This window comes from Poecilia mexicana, unplaced genomic scaffold, assembly GCF_051168715.1.
Source record: "Poecilia mexicana isolate PSO_F unplaced genomic scaffold, ASM5116871v1 scaffold_18, whole genome shotgun sequence".
In the NCBI taxonomy this organism is placed as follows: Eukaryota; Metazoa; Chordata; class Actinopteri; order Cyprinodontiformes; family Poeciliidae; genus Poecilia; species Poecilia mexicana.
Window position 1 is genome coordinate 1355639 of NW_028263387.1, and position 20035 is coordinate 1375673.

General features: G+C 41.4%; 1 long non-coding RNA gene across 1 annotated transcript; it reads right to left on the minus strand.

The window, feature by feature from the left end:
• Positions 1 to 9875: 9875 nt before the first annotated feature.
• LOC106908230 (uncharacterized) lies at positions 9876 to 15662 on the minus strand. The gene is made up of 5 exons (XR_015766067.1): positions 15346 to 15662; positions 15038 to 15248; positions 14877 to 14954; positions 10045 to 10238; positions 9876 to 9973 (listed from the first exon to the last, which is right to left on the minus strand). It is a non-coding gene; the product is annotated as an uncharacterized LOC106908230 (long non-coding RNA).
• Positions 15663 to 20035: the final 4373 nt, after the last annotated feature.

Here is a 20035-nt window from a genome sequence, read left to right on the forward strand (position 1 = left end):
CGGAAACGTAGGTGGAGCATTTACCAGTCCCATTGGCATGACATTAAACTGGTAGAGAGCTCTACCTGTGGTGAAAGCTGTTTTCATTTTGTCTTGTTTGTCAAGCTGCACTTGCCAATAACCTGATGAAAGGTCCATGGTGCTGAAAACTGAAGAGCCTCTGAGCGCATCCAGTGTCTCATCATTACGCGGCAAAGGAAGAGCATCTTTAGTGGTGACGGCATTTAAACCCCTACAATCTACACAAAACCGCTATGAACCGTCCTTTTTTTTCTCACCATGACCACAGGGGCAGCCCATGGACTATGACTGACTTCAATAAGTGTCTTATCCAACATTTCATTCACCTGTGATTCGATGATCTCCTGCATTTGTGGTGAGGTGTGGTAAGCTCGTTTACGAACAGGGGTTGCAGTGCTGGTATCAATTTTGTGCTTTACAATGTCTGTCCGTCCAAAATCGTTGGGGTTTTTACTAAAAATGTCCATGTACTTTAGCAAAAGGTCATTAAGTTGAGACTTTTCCACAGGAGATAAGTGTTCCTCATTCAGATCAAATGGCACTTGGAGCTGTTGATTGAATTGATTTGAGTTGGTGGTTTGGTCCATGTCAGCGCGACATATAGGGGTTGGCTGAATTGGAGTACTGTTCACGATGACGTCCTCTTTAAAGACAGGGAAAAACTGGCCTACTTTCATCCCAGGTTGTAAAGTAACAGGTCCATTGGTTGGGTTCAGAAGACGGACAACAGCAAAACCATTTCTTGCTGTGGATAGAGTACGGGCCACTGAAATGCCAACCAAGTCCCACTGGTAAGGCTCAAGGCAGCCATCATAGACATCAGGAATGTCCACAGTTACTGTCGGAGGTGTTAATGACACTTCACAGTTGACCTCACAATGTGATGGAACCACTGTACATGCTGTTATACATGCTGTACAGTTTAAGGGAGCCAACTGGGTTTTTCTGAGGAGAGGGATCTCTGCTCCATATAAATTGCAGATTCCCCGACCAAAATACAGAACTGCGTTATGGAGTTGTAGAAAGTCCATACCAAGAAGAGTGCTTTCACTAACATTCCTCATCACCTGCACATCATGGTGTAAGGTATGGGAGCCCATCTTAAGAGTCACTTCAATGGTGCCCAACGTGTCTAAACTGTGGCCTGTCACAGCTTTTGATAAGATAAAGTTTTTTTTCAAGGGCCTTTTAGCCAGTGCAGGAATAGTCATTCGGGTTTTTTCACTTATAAATGAAATGTGGGAACCTGAATCCAACATAATGTGTGTGTCAGACCCCTCTACGATCCCATTAATATACGAGGTAAAAGGTGTTTCACTTACTGGTGCCATCATTGTGCTAGGTTCTGAAAGTTCTAGCATGGTAGGTGGGGAACCACCAGGTGGCAGTGACACACCATTTTCAGCTCCAGCAATTCTACCATCATTTTGGGCTTTACTTGAGTGAGCTGATGAGCGCCCCTCCTCAACAGCTAGTGTTCCTTTCCCTGGTAGTATGAGCCATCAGTTGAGTAGCCTGGATGGTTGCGATCGGAATGGTAGTCAGCTGGTTGGCGATGATACATAGGTGGAGGTGCCATTAATTTTTGGTTCTGAAATGAGACATGTTTTCGTTGAGGGCTTTGGCTTCTCTGCCTCCATTTATATTGGTGTCTCCCAGGTGATTGGCGACGTCCTCTATTGTCCTCATTGTAGAAGCCACTGGACCGTGAATATTTTCCATTGCTGGCCCTGAAAGAAGGGGAACCAGATCTATACCCCCTGCTGTATAGATTCTCATTTGGACTGCGCCCAGATCGGTGTCCGTACACAGGGGAAGGCTGGCGAAACTGTCTTGTTGGTGAACGAGAATCTCTATTATCCAACTTCAACTTTAGTGTCCCTGGTTCTTTACTGAGTATTAAGAAACGCTTGCTCGCTGGAAACCGTATTTACAGAAGATGCGTTTACATCTTGTGCTGCAGCACCTGGCAATACTGGTGATATTAAACGAGCAGCCTGACGAGCTCGCTCTGCTCGTGCTGCAACCTCAAAAGCCTCCTGAAACGTCTTCACCCCACTCTCGTGGCACTTGATCTGTAGCTCCTGATCCAAACCAGCAATGAAACGGGACATTTTCATGTACTCACTCGCATTTTTCTCGAAATCAGGGAATGCCTCTTTCACTAGATGACATATATCTGCAGCATAGACTTCCATCCCTTCATTTGGCAGGCGATGACGTGCATTGGGAAAAGTCTGAAAAGAGGCAATGATATCCTTCTGCCCGAACGCGTCCTGGAGATGCTTTTTGGTAGCCTCAAATGAACTTTGTGTCTCCTTTGGTAAATTGTCCCTCACTATAAAAAGCTCAGGCGGCAACAGGGTGGGTAATTCCAGAGCCAGATTAGCGTCCAAATCCACGGTACTGTCTTTATAACGAGCCTGCTGAATAACCTCATAGCGTCGAGCCCACAGTGTAAATGACTCACGGCCGTTGTTGCAGAAGGGCGGAGGGAGTGGGATTCCCCTCATCGAAACAACCGGAAAACGTAGGATGTCCTCAGCCCCACGCTGAAGCTCCCTGCTGGATGTGGCTGACCTGTCGTCCTCTGACATGGTGAATGAAACTTTATAATCCGAGCGAAAAAGCCTATATAACACTGATAGCTAAAAGAAAAAACGGAAAGCAACCGCCGACACTGTACTTAACGGTTAGCTCACGCACGGAAAATAAAATCCGACAATCCGTGAGAAGAGTCCCAAACACGACACCGCTGCCACCAGTGTGAGACTCGTGGGAGTCCAGCTACTGTGATTCTCCTTTGAAGAATAATCCACAGAAAATAATTGAGCTCTTTCTCAGTGTCGAACATTTAATTTTTTTCTTCACTACCCCATCAGCTGTTCTCGAACTCAGCTGACCGGTGTTCTGTCGTCATCGAACGTTCGCGCTCTCTCCCCCATCCAGGGAGCCTTTCACAATAAAACATTTTACATTTCATAACTCCAATTTTCACGCTTACAATAACTTGACCATTTTCTGAAAAGTTAGACTCCAGGTAGGATATTTCTGACAGTTATTTCTGATTTGAGCTTTGCTAGAGTAATCTGTCCAGAAGAGGGCTCTTCATTTGCTTTGCTAAGCTAGTTTGTTAGAAATGTACTGAGAAAAAACTCCATATGTGAAACAATTCAAATTCAAAAATACATGATTGATCCCAAAGGAAAATTAAATAATAACCAAAATTGTTTTTTCTGTGGTGTGCTGTGGTGGCGCAGGGGTTAAGCACAACCCACATATGGAGGCCTTAGTCCTAAGGTCACCAGGTCGACCTTTGCCGCGTGTCTTCCTCTTCTCTCATTTCCCACTATTAAATAAAGGCCACTAGAGCCAATAAAACCTAAAAAAATAGTTTTTTCTCTCTCTCAGTGGTTGGATGTTTAAATGAATGATTAATAATTTTAAAGTTCTGATTGGTTGTGTTAGGATTCGGGTTGGTGTGAGTGCTCTTTCCTATAGAGGATCTTCGGAGGAGAGTTCTGACAGGCTGGCGCACTGGCAGCTAATTCCGACTGATTGACTGGTGGACTTTTAAGAAGCAGAGGAGCAGTCACTCATCGCTCGATGGTCCCACTTGTTGAAAACGACAAGCTGTCATCAACCCAGGAACCACGCCTGGCTTTTAAGATCGCTCCTGCCAAGACTGAACACCTCTGCCTGCCGCTCTCCTTCCCTCTCCATCATTAGTCCTCGGAATTGCTCCCGGATCCTAGCCTTTCCCTCCACGCAACCTCCATCCGAATGACAACCCGAGCTGACCTGCCTACCCTCTGGAGCACAATTTGATCGTACCTTTGAAATACATTAAACTTTCACTGAACAGTGTTCTCTGGTCTTGTGTGAACTTGCATGTGGGTCAAGAAACTGAAATCCAACATGACAGGTTGAGGGGTGAGAAGAGCAACATGAATGAGAAAACAGGAGTGAGGACCCCAGGAACTTAAAGAGGAAAAGAGGAAGCGAACAAATGGAAAATGAAAACTAAACTTGTTAAATATTTTAGTTCGATGTTTGTTAGTGTATTTAGGAACGCAGCAGGACTTCTCGAAGCTGTGTCCTGCATAAAACAGTAGCTGAAATACAGGCCAGCCTAAGCCTCCATGGGGCGCTAAGTGAATTTTGGTTTTGGGGCCCTCTAATTCTGTTAATAATGTGAACTGGTATTCTTTTAAAAAGTAGAGAGGCTTTGGGGATGTTGCGTTTGTCAGTTGGGGACAACATTGAATGTGAAGGAATGGGTGGGTAAATTTTTTTGTTGTTGTTTTGTGTGTGTTTTCTTTGTTCTCTTTATGTCATTTATTATTCACACAGATGATAGCTAACTACAAATTTACAGTGTACACCAATGACAAGACTAATCAATGTGATTTGGACCATTCTCTCTCATCATGTATGTAGATGTTGACTTCCACTGATGATACCTCTACCTCTGTAAGTAATGGTTGCCATGTTAATTTTGTTAACTGGTTTGAATCATCCAGTGAAATGGAATAAGGTACTTTCTCATCTCTTAAGGTACATATAGCATTTCTGCAAGAAACGCACCTTAAAGATATAGATCATTCAAGGCTTAAAAGAAGTTGGGTTGGGCAAATTTTTCCAGTTTTCTAGTTTTAATGATAAAGCACAAGCCACAGCAGTTCTAGTCAATACTTCACTTATAGTATCGGATATAATGACTGACTCAAATGACCATTACGTAATTGTGACTGGGTCACTCCTATAACTTTAGCAAACATATTCGCCCCTAACTTTGACGACTCTAACTTCTTCAACAACTTGATTCACTCCCTTCCTCGAATTGATACTCACCAATTGATACTTGGAGGAGACATGAATACTGTCATGGACTCAGTGTTGAGTCGTTCCTCAACCAAAAACTTTTCACTCCTGAAGTCTTCCTTAGTTTTACAATCATTTTTACAGAATTACAGTGCTGTGGATGTGTGGCGATATTTATACCCATATACCTGACAATATTCCTTTTTTTCTGCAGTTCATCAAACTTATTCATATACAGATTACTTTTTTTATAGATAAAAAATTACTTCCTAATATTAAAACTTGTAGATATGATAGTACAGTTATATCTGATCATAGCCCGCTTATTTTGGAACTTTGTTTTCCAGACAAACGTTCTGTGTATTCTTGGCGACTCAGTCCTCTTCTTTTGTCAGATAAAGAATTTTGCAACACATTTCTGAACAAATTGATTTTCTCTTAGGAATGAACATTTTACCTGGTACAGCTTTTAGTATAGTTTGGGAAAGCTTTAAGTAATTTTTACGCAGTCACATTATATACTATTGCTCACATTCTAAGAAACAAAAGTTAAAACGTGTAACTGAACTGACAGATCTGATTTCACAACTAGACAAACAACACTTCATCTCCGGATTTGTATAAACAAAGACTGACTTCGCAAACTGAGTTCAATTTAATTTCCACTGAACTGTCTGAACGTATGATCCTTAAGTCTAGAAGAATGTGGTAAGAGCATGAGAAGAAAACATCTAAGATTTTGGCACATCAGCTCAATAGATCCAAAACTTCACATTTAATTCCTGAAATTAAAACCCAATCTGGACTACAGATCCACAAAAAATAAAAAAGAGTTTTAAAATATTTTACTCTACCCTTTATGAATCAGAATCTTTAAAAATGCCTGGACTGTTTGATACTTTTTTTTTTGAAAAGATGGCAATTCCAACTTTAGACTCTACATTCAGGGATCAACTGGAGGAACAGATTACTGTAGAAGAAATTAGATTGGCAATTAACTCAATGCTGAATGCAAAGTCTCCGGGACCAGGTGGCTATCCAGTTGAATTTTTCAAGACCTTTAAAGATAGTTTGTCTCCATTGTTACGAGATATGTTTATTGAATCATTTAACTCGCGATGTCTTTCCCCAACGCTTCCTCAAGCAACTATTTTTCTATTATTGAAGCCAAATAAGGCTCCACTTGAGTTTTCATCATATTGTCCAATTTTGCTGTTAAATGTGGACCTAAAAATATTGTCTAAAATCCTGGCTCTCAGGCTAGAACGATGTTTACCTCATATTATTTCTTCTGATCAAACAGGATTTGTAAAGGGAAGGCATGGCTTTTTAAACTTGCGTAGATTTTTTAACATATTACAGAGTCAACTACAACTCCTAAAGTTGTCTTACCACTTGACGCTGAAAAGGCTTTTGAACAGGTGTAGTGCATATTAAATACATTTGGGTTTGGCCATAAATTCATTTCTTGGGTTCAGGTACTTTACTCCTTGCATATGGCATGTGTTCGAACAAATTCATTATATTCTTGTTACTTCCCACTCCACCGCAGGACAAGAGAGGGGTGTCCTTTGTCCTCTCTTTTATTTGTGTTAGCAATTGGCAATTAAGTTGTGAGCAGAAGATAGTGTTAAGGGTATCTACAGAGATAATCAGGAGCACAGAATATCTTTATATGCTGATGACCTCCTGCTGTATATCTCGGATCCTTTGTGCTCTCTTCCCCATTCTCATACTATATTTGAACAATTCGGCATGTTTTGGGTTACAAATTAAATTTGCATAAAAGTGAATTATTTTATAAACTCTAAAGCAGGGGTCACCAACACGGTGCCCGCGGGCACCAGTCGCCCGCGGAGCAAGTTCTAAAAATTGCCAGTGTCATTAGGGAGCACTGCCAAAAACACACTTTATAAAAAAAAGAAAAGAATACCATGGATTTTTTATTATCTAACCCTCTTTACTATTAGCAAAATTGTGGAGAAAAAAGAACCTCTTTTGTTTTCAAAACATCTTGTATGTAGCGAGTCTATGGCTGTGGGCACGTCAAAGCCTAAATGTAACTAGTCAGTTTACTTTTGTTTATTTGGTGGCTTGGCACTTTTACTGCTAAAAATGAATGAGCAAAGTTTGATCCCACTTGTAGTTCTAACAGCGGTTGTTTGGATCCTGGCTGAGCTTTTTACCGTGTGCGGTTCTGGCGGGTCACCGGATGGCTGACATCTGTCGCTCCTACTGAGCGTCTCAGACTGCGGGTTAAAGCCGTACAGCTGCAGCTGCTGCTGCAATAATCCATACCGTCAGTCACTTGTGGGCAATTTAGAATCACACAGAAAAGCTCCAAAAGGGAATCAAACTTAAAACTTTTAACTAAGAACTTTTATCACATAATAGCAATTAACCATATCTGCCATGGTAAATCATTACTGATAACTATAATGAGTAGTCCATAACATTAATATGATCAGACCACATGTAATCATACATATGTGTTATTGTTATAAAGAGTGAGCCAACAAAATGTATGTCTGTACCAAACAAGTAGCCCTTCGTGTTATTCTGTACCCTTGAAGTAGCTCCCAGTCTCAAAAAGGTTGGTGACCCCTGCTCTAAAGCCAGGAAGATTTTATTTACAAACTTTTCTTTCAAAGTTAAATTAGATTACGTGACTTACCTGGGTGTCAAGGTTACTCGCAAATATAAAGATCTCTTCAAAAAGAACTTTGTACCACTTATTGAAAATACTAAATTAGACCTTCAAAGGTGGAATAATTTGCCTATCGTTAATAGGTCATTTCAATTCTATAAAAATGAACATATTGCCCAAGTTCCTTTATTTATTTCAGTGCATTCCATGTTATATCCCAAAGAAATATTATGTGACACTAGGTAAACATGTTTCTGCATTTATTTGGAATAGTAAATCCCCCAGAAAACGTAAAGATTTTATGCAGAGACCTCAGCCTGTGGACAGATTGGCTTTGCCAAATTTCCAGTCTTATTACTGGGCAACAAATATACGAAACATGCTACATTGGATTAGTGACTTTTCTACAGAAACCCCGTCTTGGCTTCAGATTGAGTCATCTAATTGTGGCAAAACTTGCCTACCTGCTTTAATGACCTCCGCTCTCCCTTTAGAAGTATGTACCTATAAATGCAACCCTCTGCCATATAACTCCATGACAATCTGGGTGCAGTGTAGGAAAAAATTCGGGCTACATTAAAACTCCTATCTGCTCAAATCATATATTCCCACCTTCTATGTCTGATTCTGCTTTTAAAATTTGGAAAAGAAATGGATTAAGTAAAGTTAAACACCTTTCCATTGATGAGACATTTGCATCGTTTACACAACTAATGGAACAGTTTAATATCCTGCGTACGTACACATTTTTTCTGCTATTTGCAACTGCGGCATTTTGTGAAGAATAGATATCCCTTATTTCCTGAATTACCTGAGGAAACAGCTCTGGATAAAATCACAGGTATAAACATTCATAAGAGGGGGGTAATTAAAGAGATCTACACTATACTGTTAGATCTACAATCTCCTTTTCTTTCCTTTATTAAGTCACATTGGGAGAAAGATCTTGCAGTTACATTAACAGATGAGCTCTGGCAATCTATTCTTCACAGGGTTCACTCCTCTTCTATATGCGCTAGACATAGGCTCCTTCAATTCAGTTCTGCACCGATTACATATCTCTAAAGAAAAGCTAGCTAAGTTTTATCCAGGGACTGATCCTTTGTGTAACCGATACAGGTCAGAAGTGGGTTCAGTTATTCACACCTTCTGGACATGTTCAAAACTTCATACCTATTGGACATCTGTATTTGATACACTCTCAGAAATATACAATGATAAATCATTGAATCGTACGGAATCATAACCAAACTACTGCTATATTCTTATAGTTAGCTGTAAAGTGAACAGATTTTTGCTTCTTCATTTGTCATTATAATTTGTGTGTGTGTGTGTAGGTGTGTGCGCGTGCGTGTGTTTTATTTAAGTATTTATTTTTATTTTGTGTATGATTTTTATTTTCTGTTTCATGTAGGGGTTTTATATATTAAAGTGTACAGCGTTGTATAAAACTTGAATGGTGTAAAGCAGGGGTCCCCAAACTTTTTCCTGCGAGGGCCACATAACTGTTCCCTTTTCTGGTCGGGGGCCGGTCTTAGTTTTTCGAGAAAGAAACCTTAGAAAACTTTTGTTGAGGGGTGGGGGGTGGCGCTGGATTACTGCCGACGACATATTCGCGTTTGTAGATAGATTTTTACCCAGAATGCAAATGGAAAAAAACCGTGAGCGAAACGGTGACTGGTACTGACTAGTATATATTCCATTGAGGGAAACTAAGTTTCATATCTGCTCAAGAGCCCCCCTGGTGGTTGAAGAAAAATCCATATATATGAAAAAAAAACACTGAATGCTCTCTGGTATTGTTCCGGGGGCCGGACAAAATGAGGAGGCAGGCCGGATCCGGCCCACGGGCCGTAGCTTGGGGACCCCTGGTGTAAAGAATGTATTGTGAAAATTGATAAAGTAAAAAATAAATAAATAATGTGAACTGGCTGCAATCAACAGCCAATTGATTGTTTCTGGACTTATCAAAAATAATTTTCCAGAGAACAAAAAAGCAATGCGAATAGAAATTGTTTTTACAGGCATCTACGAAAAATGCAATGGACATTCAACTTAAATTGGTAGACCTAACAGCAGCCAATCAGAGTAGAAAAAATATTCTTGTCTTGTGCCATTCAATCATAACTCTTCTCTCCAATGTTTCTGTGAGTTTCTGGTGGTGCAGCTCTGTGTTGCCTTCAGGAGAATGGGACATCAGAGTATCATTCATAAAATTTCACCCACATGGCATTTATTGTGTAAACCAGAGCTTTCAGTGGAAAAACAAAAGTTCCAGATCATGGATTATATCTTTATATAGACCTGTCTATTGATTTAAAGATTAATTGTCATAATGTGAGGTACCAGGACTCTAAAGTAAGCAACAACTATGGACACCAAATGCAGCTTAACAGATTTATTGATCAATAAGGTGTAATGGAGGGAGGATGGAGAGGTGTAGATCAGTGGCAGCAGGGAGGAACCGGGCCAGAGGAGGAACTGAGAAATGGGTGAGCGGTTAGACAGAGGAATAATGACGGGAATGATGGTGTAACCTGGTGTTGGCTTACGGTTTGAGGGTTCAGATGAGCAGAGAAACAGCATTTGGGGCAGTGAGGAGTTTCTAGGTGGAGGAGTTCCAGTAGGCAACTGAGGGTGGACAGGCAGCAGCAGGGTGGAGGAATCCTGGGGCTAGGCCTAGCAAAACAGCGAGGATCAGGTAGTCCAGGTGGATCTGAATCTCGGAGAGCGGTCAGAGCTGGTTCTAGGAGGAAGGAAGAGATGGGAGAGACGTCAGGAACTAGTTAAACACTTTAGACACAGCACAGAGCTAGAGTGTACCACTGTAGAAGCAGAACCATCTGCCATCTTCTTCTGGGAAGCCGCTCCTATTTAAGGCCCTTGCTGATTGGAGATGATGAGCACTAGCTGGATCCCATCAGCTTGCCACCCTGAAAATGCAGAGAAAACACTCCCCTGCAGAACCCAACATTAATAGTTCATTGCTCTGTTCTATGTCACGATTCTCCTGTTTCAGAGTTTTGTGCAACGTACACGTCTTTTTGTTTTTTGTTTTTTTTTGTCAACCCCATAAGGCGCGGAGCGGTCGGGAAGCGCTTATCGATGGAGAAAAACAGACTGACGTAAACCTTTTAGCTCCGGTATTCTGATGATTAAAATTCAAAAGTGCTGTGGTGCTACCGTTTCATACCAGATCACTTACACAACTAATGTTAACTCTATAAAATGAACGCTTTTCTTTATTTAAATGGGTTCATTTTTCTGAGGGATCCACAGTGAGGGTATCGTGACATGTTGATAAGAGTGATGATTTTCTGTTTTCCTTCCATGGAAGCAGGCAGCAGCCAGACAAACATTAAAACACCTTTTAATACAAGTTGCTGCTTTGACATGATCACAGCACTGCCAAAACATATGTACAAAAATCCTCAATAAAACATAAAATATTTGAAAATCAGACACCAGATAACAGCAACGTCATCAGCCAGTGTAACGCTGAACTGATGCGGTGAAGCTACTTATAGCAGGAGAACGGAACTGCGCCAAGAAGCTTCAAACACTGAATCATGATCATGATTCTGTCTAAGGCCCCATATTACCTTAGGCCTACTCTGCATGTAGAGCGAGTCGTTCCACTTCGCATCTCTGTGCTGGAATCTACCTGGAATCCCCGGTAGCTCCGATGCCAGTCCGCCAATGATTTTGAGACATCTGTATTATTTAATTGTGGCATGTTTAGCTTTTGCAGTGGTCCCAATTGTTGATACAGTATTTTCGTTAAGGTTTATGTGCAGTGGTGGAGAAAGTACTCAAAAATGTCCTTAAGTAAAAGTACAAATACACAGACAAAAATGTACTCTAGTAAAAGTACCACATTAACATTTTTTACTTGAGTAAAAGTAAAAAAAAAACAATGGCTTTCTAAAATACTTAAGCATTAAAAGTAAAAGTACTTGCTGAATGCACTACCTAATTGCTAATACAATATCATTAAGAGTACCTATTGTATTTATTTTTAATACATCAGAAATGTGCCATTTTAATGAACAGTGCCATAGATAAAGTATGTTTTTATTGTGTTTACTCTCTGTAACATAGTTTAGACTTAGACATGTGATTCTGTGCATCATAATTTCAGGGATGGAAACATCTTGTCTTCTGTCCTAACATAGCATGAACTTTTTTTTTGCCACTAGTGACTTTTATTTTGAAAGAAATCCAACAGAAAGGGGATGGGAAGAAGGTGGGTGGGGGAGGACATGCAACCAAGGAGCCACGTAGCAGTGTTGTAGTCAAGACCACCTAACACCAAGTCAAGACCAGCGCCTTGCACTGCATGACACAATAAAATTAAGTGTACCTATCAAAATTGGTTCTCAAACTGATCTGAAAGATCCACATTCCCATAAAACACCTAGATATTAAATACTTAGAGCTGAAATAAATTTAACCAGTATCAATTCAAACTCTTCTAAATTCTCCTTTGTTTCCATCTCTGTGCCACAATCCGCAGAGGTCTCCAGGCATCCTTAAAAAGATAACGCCCTGGGCGGTTGCCCATATTGCCCATGTCTGAAACCACAACTGTCTGCACTATTAAAGATAGCAATTAAGGCAAGGATTAACAGTAAACAACGCTCAACTATGAACACTGTCCAAGGCGCAACAAGCAAGAAGTAACCAAGCAGAAGGAGCACCATGACTGTTCTCACCCTCCCTCCCGCTTCAATATCTGCCACCATGACAGGAGACAAAAACAATCAAAGAGCAATGAGCATGCTCTGCGTTCTTACATTCTTGTTTTATTTATTCGCCAATTAAATAAATCTATTTTTTTTTAATGAAATAAAATAATAATAACTACTGAAGTGCATGCAGAGCATTACGAGAACTTAGTAAAGATCCGTCAAGAAGAATTGGATCGTTCATGAATGTCTTATCACTATATTGCAGACTTTGATCACAGCGTTGTCTCATATATGCGATGTCAACATCTCCACAAAATAATTCAGTGCATGAGTGATGAAGCAAGCTCTGCTGATTTTACATCGCTATATCTTATGATTTATGTAGCAGAATTCTATTACTGGCAATTAGACATCTTCTCCCGTTCAGAGGATACCACTGCGCATGTCATGGAGCTCCGCATGCTAGTGAAAGGGGGAGGCAATGGGTGACAAAAGACACACGTAATTAGTAAGTCATGTTATTGCTTGGATTTTACAGCGCCACATCAAGTCCCTGAACTTCACATTCTAACGACTTGGATGTAACGAGTAATGCAACGGTTTTGGAGAAATGTAGTGAAGTAGAAAATACAGATATTTACTGTTGTAGTGATTTGGGTTTCTCTGTGTTTGTTTAGGTTTCTGTGTTCTGTAGAGTCTCTGTGTTGTCCTATCTACCCTTTGATTGTTCCCAGCTGTCCCTTGTTTCTCCTGATTATCTCCCTGTGTATTTAAACAAGTGTTCCTTGTTCTTTGTCGGGTCCATTTCATGACAACTGTAAAATGTAGTGAAGTAAAAGTTGAAAGTACCCATTATGAAATCTACTTAAGTAAAGTACAGATACACGAAAATTGTACTTCAGTACAGTAATGAAGTATTTGCACTTTGTTACTTCCCACCACTGTTTATGTGATACTTTGTGCACTCCAAATGCTATAGGCTGAATCTTCCTTTAGCAATTGATGTCAGCAGCGGTGCGAACTGCCTGATAGCAATGCAAAAGCAGAGCGAACAGTGAGCAGGCAGTACCGAGGCTTTGAGCTGTGTCGCGGTGACAGTCGTTTCTTTATATTGGAATGTATGACATAAAGACAGACATTCTTTCAGGTTGCATTTAGTCCAGCACTGGGACAGCCTGATAAAATTAAAGTAATAAGTTTTCTCTGCAGCCGAAACATTTCTGTGTTTGGGGGCACGGGTTTTACCCGCTATTGCGAGGGCAATTACAAAAAATAAATACAGTTTTTCAAACTTCAACATCAGACCTATGTTTTTATTCACAAACAAGTGTATTTTGAAAAAAAGATATTCTTGCTCATAATTTGATAATTAGAGGGCGCAGATTCACCCTCTCCTCCTCACCATACGCCCAGTGGCTTAACAACATTGAGGCAGAGAAACTGAGAATCCTCAGTCATTATTAGATTGAGCCAGACTAATTTATTTTGCTAAATTATTATATTAAATATTATTATTGAGGGGCACAAGCAGGCCTCCTGACACAGATTTAAAAAAATAAAAATTGAGGGAAAGTTAAAAAAAAAAAAAATCTCAAAAAGGGCACGTAGCTGTGCATCAAGGATAAAAGGGGCGGGGGCTCAAGACCCTGCCACCCCCCCTGCATGTGCCTGCTACAAAACGTCTGGAAGTGACACAAACAGACACAGAAAATATTCTGAGATTGACTCTCATCTTTTTTGTGACTCATTGGAATTAACAGTTGTATTGTTATTGGGCTGCAACATGGGGTTGTTAATTTGCATATATGCAAATTTTTGAACTGGTAAGTGATTTTTATTTGGGGGTTTCTATTTAATATCATCAGCTGGTGTAGGTAGGCAGTAATATAAAATTTCTGAACTCAGGGGGTTATCCTCGTGGGAGAAGGTAAAGGAGTCACCTCTTTTGGTTTTTAATGTTTTCGGGTTTATGTTGTCCAGCAACAATGACCAATAAATTGTTTCTCACTTATTTGAGAAAAAAAATTACACTTAGTAGTTTTACTTCATGTACTTTTTACTTACTTAAAATTATTAAGTATCACTGAAAAACGAACAGTTGAACACCAGCTGCGCTTTTGTTACAAATGTGTGCAAAACTTTAATATTCTGCTGACGTTGAAAAACCACAATTGTGCAATTACAGTGTTAATATAAGAAACAGCATTAGAATCACACATGAATAAGTTTGTTTTAGTGATAAATCTTTAAAAAACATGCTACTCCCTCATCCTCCAACTACTTCCTATTGTCTTCTTCATGGTTTTTCCCAGTGGCATCCAGTTGTTGATCAAGTGACTCGTGATATGAAAAAATGTCTCCATTGCAGTTTTGCAAAATAAACCAATTTTGATACAGCCAAAAATCACCTCATCTTAGTACCAATACCTTTTGGTGCTACAAAAGTAAAGAAAACTCTAATTAGTTTTTTTTTTTTTTTTAATTGACGTGTCTCATTAAGTTAATTTTCGAAATGTCAAGTTGCACAATTATCTTGTCATGTAGCCAGTGAGGGAAAAGGTTGTTTTTCTATGGTGTAGTTAAACATTTGGTGTAACTTCTAGATCTTCTCTTGCAGATTGTTTATTGAACATGATTTTTAAAGCATGTTATTTATCAAAAGCCCACAATCTGAACGAAAAAGGAAAACCCACCGGTAGTCTATATATTGGGTCAGACTTCCTCCATTGAAGTAGCTAGGTGCGGCCTCGTTGTTCATCATACTGAGGATCCTAGAGTTGGAAGGGAACACAATCATCAGAGAACAGAAGATGCTCCACCTCACCTGCCTGCAGACCCTAAAAAAATGGCTAACTTGATGTTGGGGAACTTTCGCCGAATCTCCTCCACAAACACGGGTAGGTTATTGATCTTGTTCTTGTTGATGCACATGGCGGTGATGCTTGGCATGTAGGGGAACTTGACATGAGATGTGTAGTTGTTGGAGTCTAGAATTAGAGTGTTGAGCTTCTCCAGCCGCCCCAACAGAGCCGGGTTCCAGTAAAGATTGAGTCAAGGAGAAAACACTGAAAAGAAGTTCATTACATAGCTCACTAAGTGATGAACTGCTGGAAAACATAAAATCATCAATCATAGTGGTCAATCACAGATATAGACTCTTACCAAGGTTACAGTATCATCCACGGTTCACATGCAGACCATTAATGGCTATTTAATTGATTTGATCTGCAACAAAAGGAAACAAAAGGAATCCATCCATCCATCTTTATATCCTTATATCTGTCCATCCAAGGAGGTCAAGGAACTGCTGAGGGAGAGAAACACCGCAGACACAGAGAAATAGCAGATCCCCTTTTCAGACACAGGGATCTAACACAGGTCCGGTCACAGGGACCTGTACAGCTGCGCCAAGGCAAACTACAAGCAGAGGTCTGAAGATGAATTCAGCAGCAACAACACCTGTCCTCAGCACTGAGAACCAGCTCTCCACAAGGCTGTGTGCTAAGCCCCCTACTCTACACATTCTACTCCCATGACTATAGCCCTATCCACCCAAACAATACCATCATAAAATTTGCTGATGATACCATGGTGGTGGGGTTGATCCCTGGAGGAGATGAAACTGCATACAGAGTGGAGGTGGAATGACTCTGTGTCTGGTGCACCAACAACAATTTCTGTTTGAACACCTTCAAGTCGAAGGAACTGATTGTCGACTTTAGGAGGTATTCAGCCTGTCAATATAAATGGGGAGAGGGTGGAGACGGTGCAACTTTTCAGTTTCCTGGGCAGCTACATGCATTCCAGACCTGACCTGGAATGCTAACTCCACTTCCATCCTGAAGAAGTCCCAGCAGAGAACTGCTCATCAGAAAAAGGATACTCATCCAAGATATTGTAACTCAGGTCCAGCACCTCGAGCGTGTCTGTCTGCATAAGTATGCTGTCATATGGGATTTCTGTCAGGCCCTGATAGGCAAAAGAAAGCCAGTGGAAACCCAAGGTTTGGTTGACCTGCTTGTGCTCAGCTGTGGTCTGTAGCTCCATGACATAAGAACCCCACTGTATAACTTCTGCTGCTTCTTCCCTCTGGAAAGATCACTCCATGACCAACCTCAACAAGAAACAGAACATGAAATGGTTAACATTCATCACTGAGCACGGGAATTACATGCAAACCTACACTGTATTTTATTGATATGTGTTTTGGTATTTTATCAAATCTGTTACTGTAACCCTTTAAGGCAAATAGATATCCTTTCCCATGGTAAAATGGATAATAGACAACCTCTTCCCACATATCCGGTATTAGCACATTCTAAATTAGTATGGAAGGAGATGCATAAAATATGTGGGATGTCACATTTAAAACAGTTGTATTCCTCATGTGGTTTAATCCATACTGGGAACAATGGCTTATAAAGGGAATATGTACCATGGATGTTTTGTATACATTTGGGGTTTTTATGTCTTTTTCAGATGTCATGGTCAAAAATAATATATATAAAAAAGACAGTTTCTGGAAATGCCTACAAATTAGAGATTGTATTATGAAAGACAATTTCATACACAAGCATAATCCAATAATGGAGATTATGTGCTCAAGTAGAATCAAATATAAGGCATCCACATTTTATAAATTATTTAATGGTATGCAAAAGGATGTATATGTAACCCTTGGCTGTGAGAGTCGAGTCCTCGTTGTTCCCTGGACTCTGCGTTGTGTACTCTTTAAGGTTTTCGTCGGAAGGAAACAAGACTCTGACACACACTGCGGTTTGGGATCGTGGTTGTGACCGTTTATTCGGACCACCTGACAGCGATGCGGCTTCGCCCTTTAGAATGCAGAGCAGAAACTGCATGTCAACATGTTTCATCAACGCAGTTATTTCTTTTTTTGATTTACAGATACAGCATATAGACAAAAAAGAAGAAAAAGACACAATGATACAAAACTAACCACTTGAACATCAAAAGTAACATTTGGCTACATAGAGGAGCTGGCGGTCAGTATTGCCTACCTTTAGAATTCAGAGCAAATACTGACCATTGTACTGCCAGCACACAGTAGCGAACAACAAGTACGGTGTTCTTCAAAGGACACACTTTACAAAGTTCCACAACCCAAAGAGCAGATCCAACACCTTGATAACATGTGCCGACACATTCAAGCACTGTCCTACATCCACCCCTTGTTTAATTGATGGCGTCCCAGTCATCAGACTAAATACAAAACAACAATGAATGAATGAATGAATGAATGAATGAATGAATGAATGAATGAATGAATAAATAAATAAACTGTGTGGTGTGTCAATTGCTGCCATGTACTCCATTAAGTGGAATTTTCTAAGTGTTTATTTCCTTTTCTGGCTTTAGCTTTCTCCCACAGCTTCTGTCCTCTTTTTATCTTCTGTTGAGTGTCTTCACTTTCCACTACTTGTGACTCACAAGAAAATCTGTTTGGGGGGTGCCGATTCCTCTGCATGTTCCTTCTCTGAGCACTGTGTCCAGAGACTGAAATGATGCCCCCATCTGTCACATTTTCTGTCCATCCTTTAGATTTTCTGTCTGGCATGTTCACTCCCTCCATTTCAGGCTGCTCAACCCGTTTATTTGTTGTCTCGCCTGCAACTTCCTCCACATTTTCCTCCAACTTTTCGGGCTCTGAGTCCTCCATCCCCTGCACGATCACTCCAGAGGCTTGTCCTGTCATATCCCCTGTGTTCTCCGTTATCTCTTCTGCTGTCCCTGCCTCTTCCTGGTCTACTGGGAGGAACATACATTGTGTCAGAAGGTTCTGGTGGACCACCCTCTCACTACCGCCGTTTTCTGGTCGCACCACGTACACAGGTATATTGGGTTGCTTTTTCACCACAATGTAAGGTTGTGACTCCCACTTGTCTCCTAGTTTTTGCCGTCCCTCTATATAGCAGACTTTGACTAGGACTCTGTCCCCTTGATTAAAAATCTGACCCTTTGCCTTCTGGTCATAGTACTTTTTCTGTTGACTTTTGGCTTGGTGAGACGTCTGGTTTGCTTGGGAGTATGCCTGTGACAGACAGTCATGAAGTCTCTGTACATATGCACTGTATTCCTCTGGTTCATTAGCAGTCTGGAGCCCAAAGATGATGTCAACTGGGAGTCTTGGATGTCTGCCGAACATCAGAAAGTATGGCGAATACCCGGTAGAGTCATGCCGTGAACAGTTATATGCATGCGTCACTGCATCTAAGTGCTCATGCCACCGAGGTTTCAGACGTGGCTCTAATGTCCCTAGCATATTCATGAGCGTGCGGTTGAACCGCTCAGTGATGCCATTGCCCTGTGAGTGGTAGGGGGTTGTATGGGTTTTAGTGATGCCCATACATTTGCATAGCTCCTTCACTACAGCACTTTCGAAGTTGCGCCCCTGGTCAGTGTGCAACTTAGCAGGAAGCCCAAACCGGCAGAAAAAGTTTCTCCACAGCACTCTGGCTACAGTGTTGGCCTTTTGACCTTTAGTGGGATATGCCTGTGCATAGCGTGAGAAATGATCCGTGACCACAAGGACATTCTCCATTCCACCTTTTGACTTCTCCAAAGTTAAAAAGTCTACGCACACTAGTTCCATGGGGGCATTACTGTGAACACTGACCAATGGAGCCTTGACTCCCGAAGTTGGTGTTTTCCTGAGGCAGCATCTCTCACACTGGTCACACCAGTTCTTAATTTCTTGGAACATTTGAGGCCAATGAAATCTCTCTCTTAACAGCTGAACTGTTCTCTCAAAGCCCAAGTGTCCGGAGTCATTGTGAAGAGCCTTCATAACTCCCTCACGCAACTTCTCTGGTAGCACTAGCTGTTCCACCACTCCTCTTTGATGATCACGGCTGTGACGGTACATGATACCATCTCTGATCACTAGCCTCTTCCACTCTTTCAGGAGAAGACAGACCTGTCGGCCACCACTGTCCCTCTCACTGCGACTGGGTTTCACATTCCGACTTTTATAATGCCAGACAGGTCCAATAACAGGATCCTCTTTTTGTCCTGCGCGGATCTCTTGCTTTGTCATGGCGGGAAGTGACTCCATTCCCATGTCTCTGTATGGCTCACTAGATCCTGGTGATTCTGAGTCCAAGTTTGCTGAGACCACTGTGTTCTGGTTTGAGGAGTTGTCTGGGTCTTGTATGGACTGATCTGCACCCTGTTCGGGCTTTTTGGTGCTCACCCGCAGAGGACATGAGTGCAGAGTCTCTGTGACCTCCTGATTGGACATACGGGAGAGGGCGTCGGGGTTCGCATTGCTTTGTCCTCTCCGGTACTGGACATCAAAGTCAAAAGCGGCCAAACGGGAGACCCACCGCTGCCCTGTGGCATCCAACTTTGCAGAGCTCATGATGTACTTGAGGGGGTTATTGTCTGTCTGGAGAGAGAACTTGCGCCCATAGAGATGGTCATAGAATTTGTCTGTTACCGCCCACTTCAGGGCAAGGAACTCTAGCTTGTGGGCGGGATACCTTGCCTCTGCTGGACTCAACCCTCGGCTGGCGAAGGCTATGACTCTCTCTATGCCATCTTGAACCTGGACCAAGACAGCGCCTAGTCCTTCCCCTGATGCATCTGTCTGAAGCAGAAACGGTAGGTTGTAGTCCGGGTAACCCAACACTGGCGCAGTCGTAAGTCTGTGCTTTAAGGCCAGGAATGCCTCCTCACATTCCTCCGTCCATAAGAATGGTGGGTCAGAAGCCAGGCCTTTTTTCCCCCTTCTTTTCTTCATCCTCAGATCACCACCTGTGAGCCTATATAAGGGAGCTGCTAGGACAGAGTACCCACTGACATACCGCCTGTAGTAGCCAGCAAACCCCAG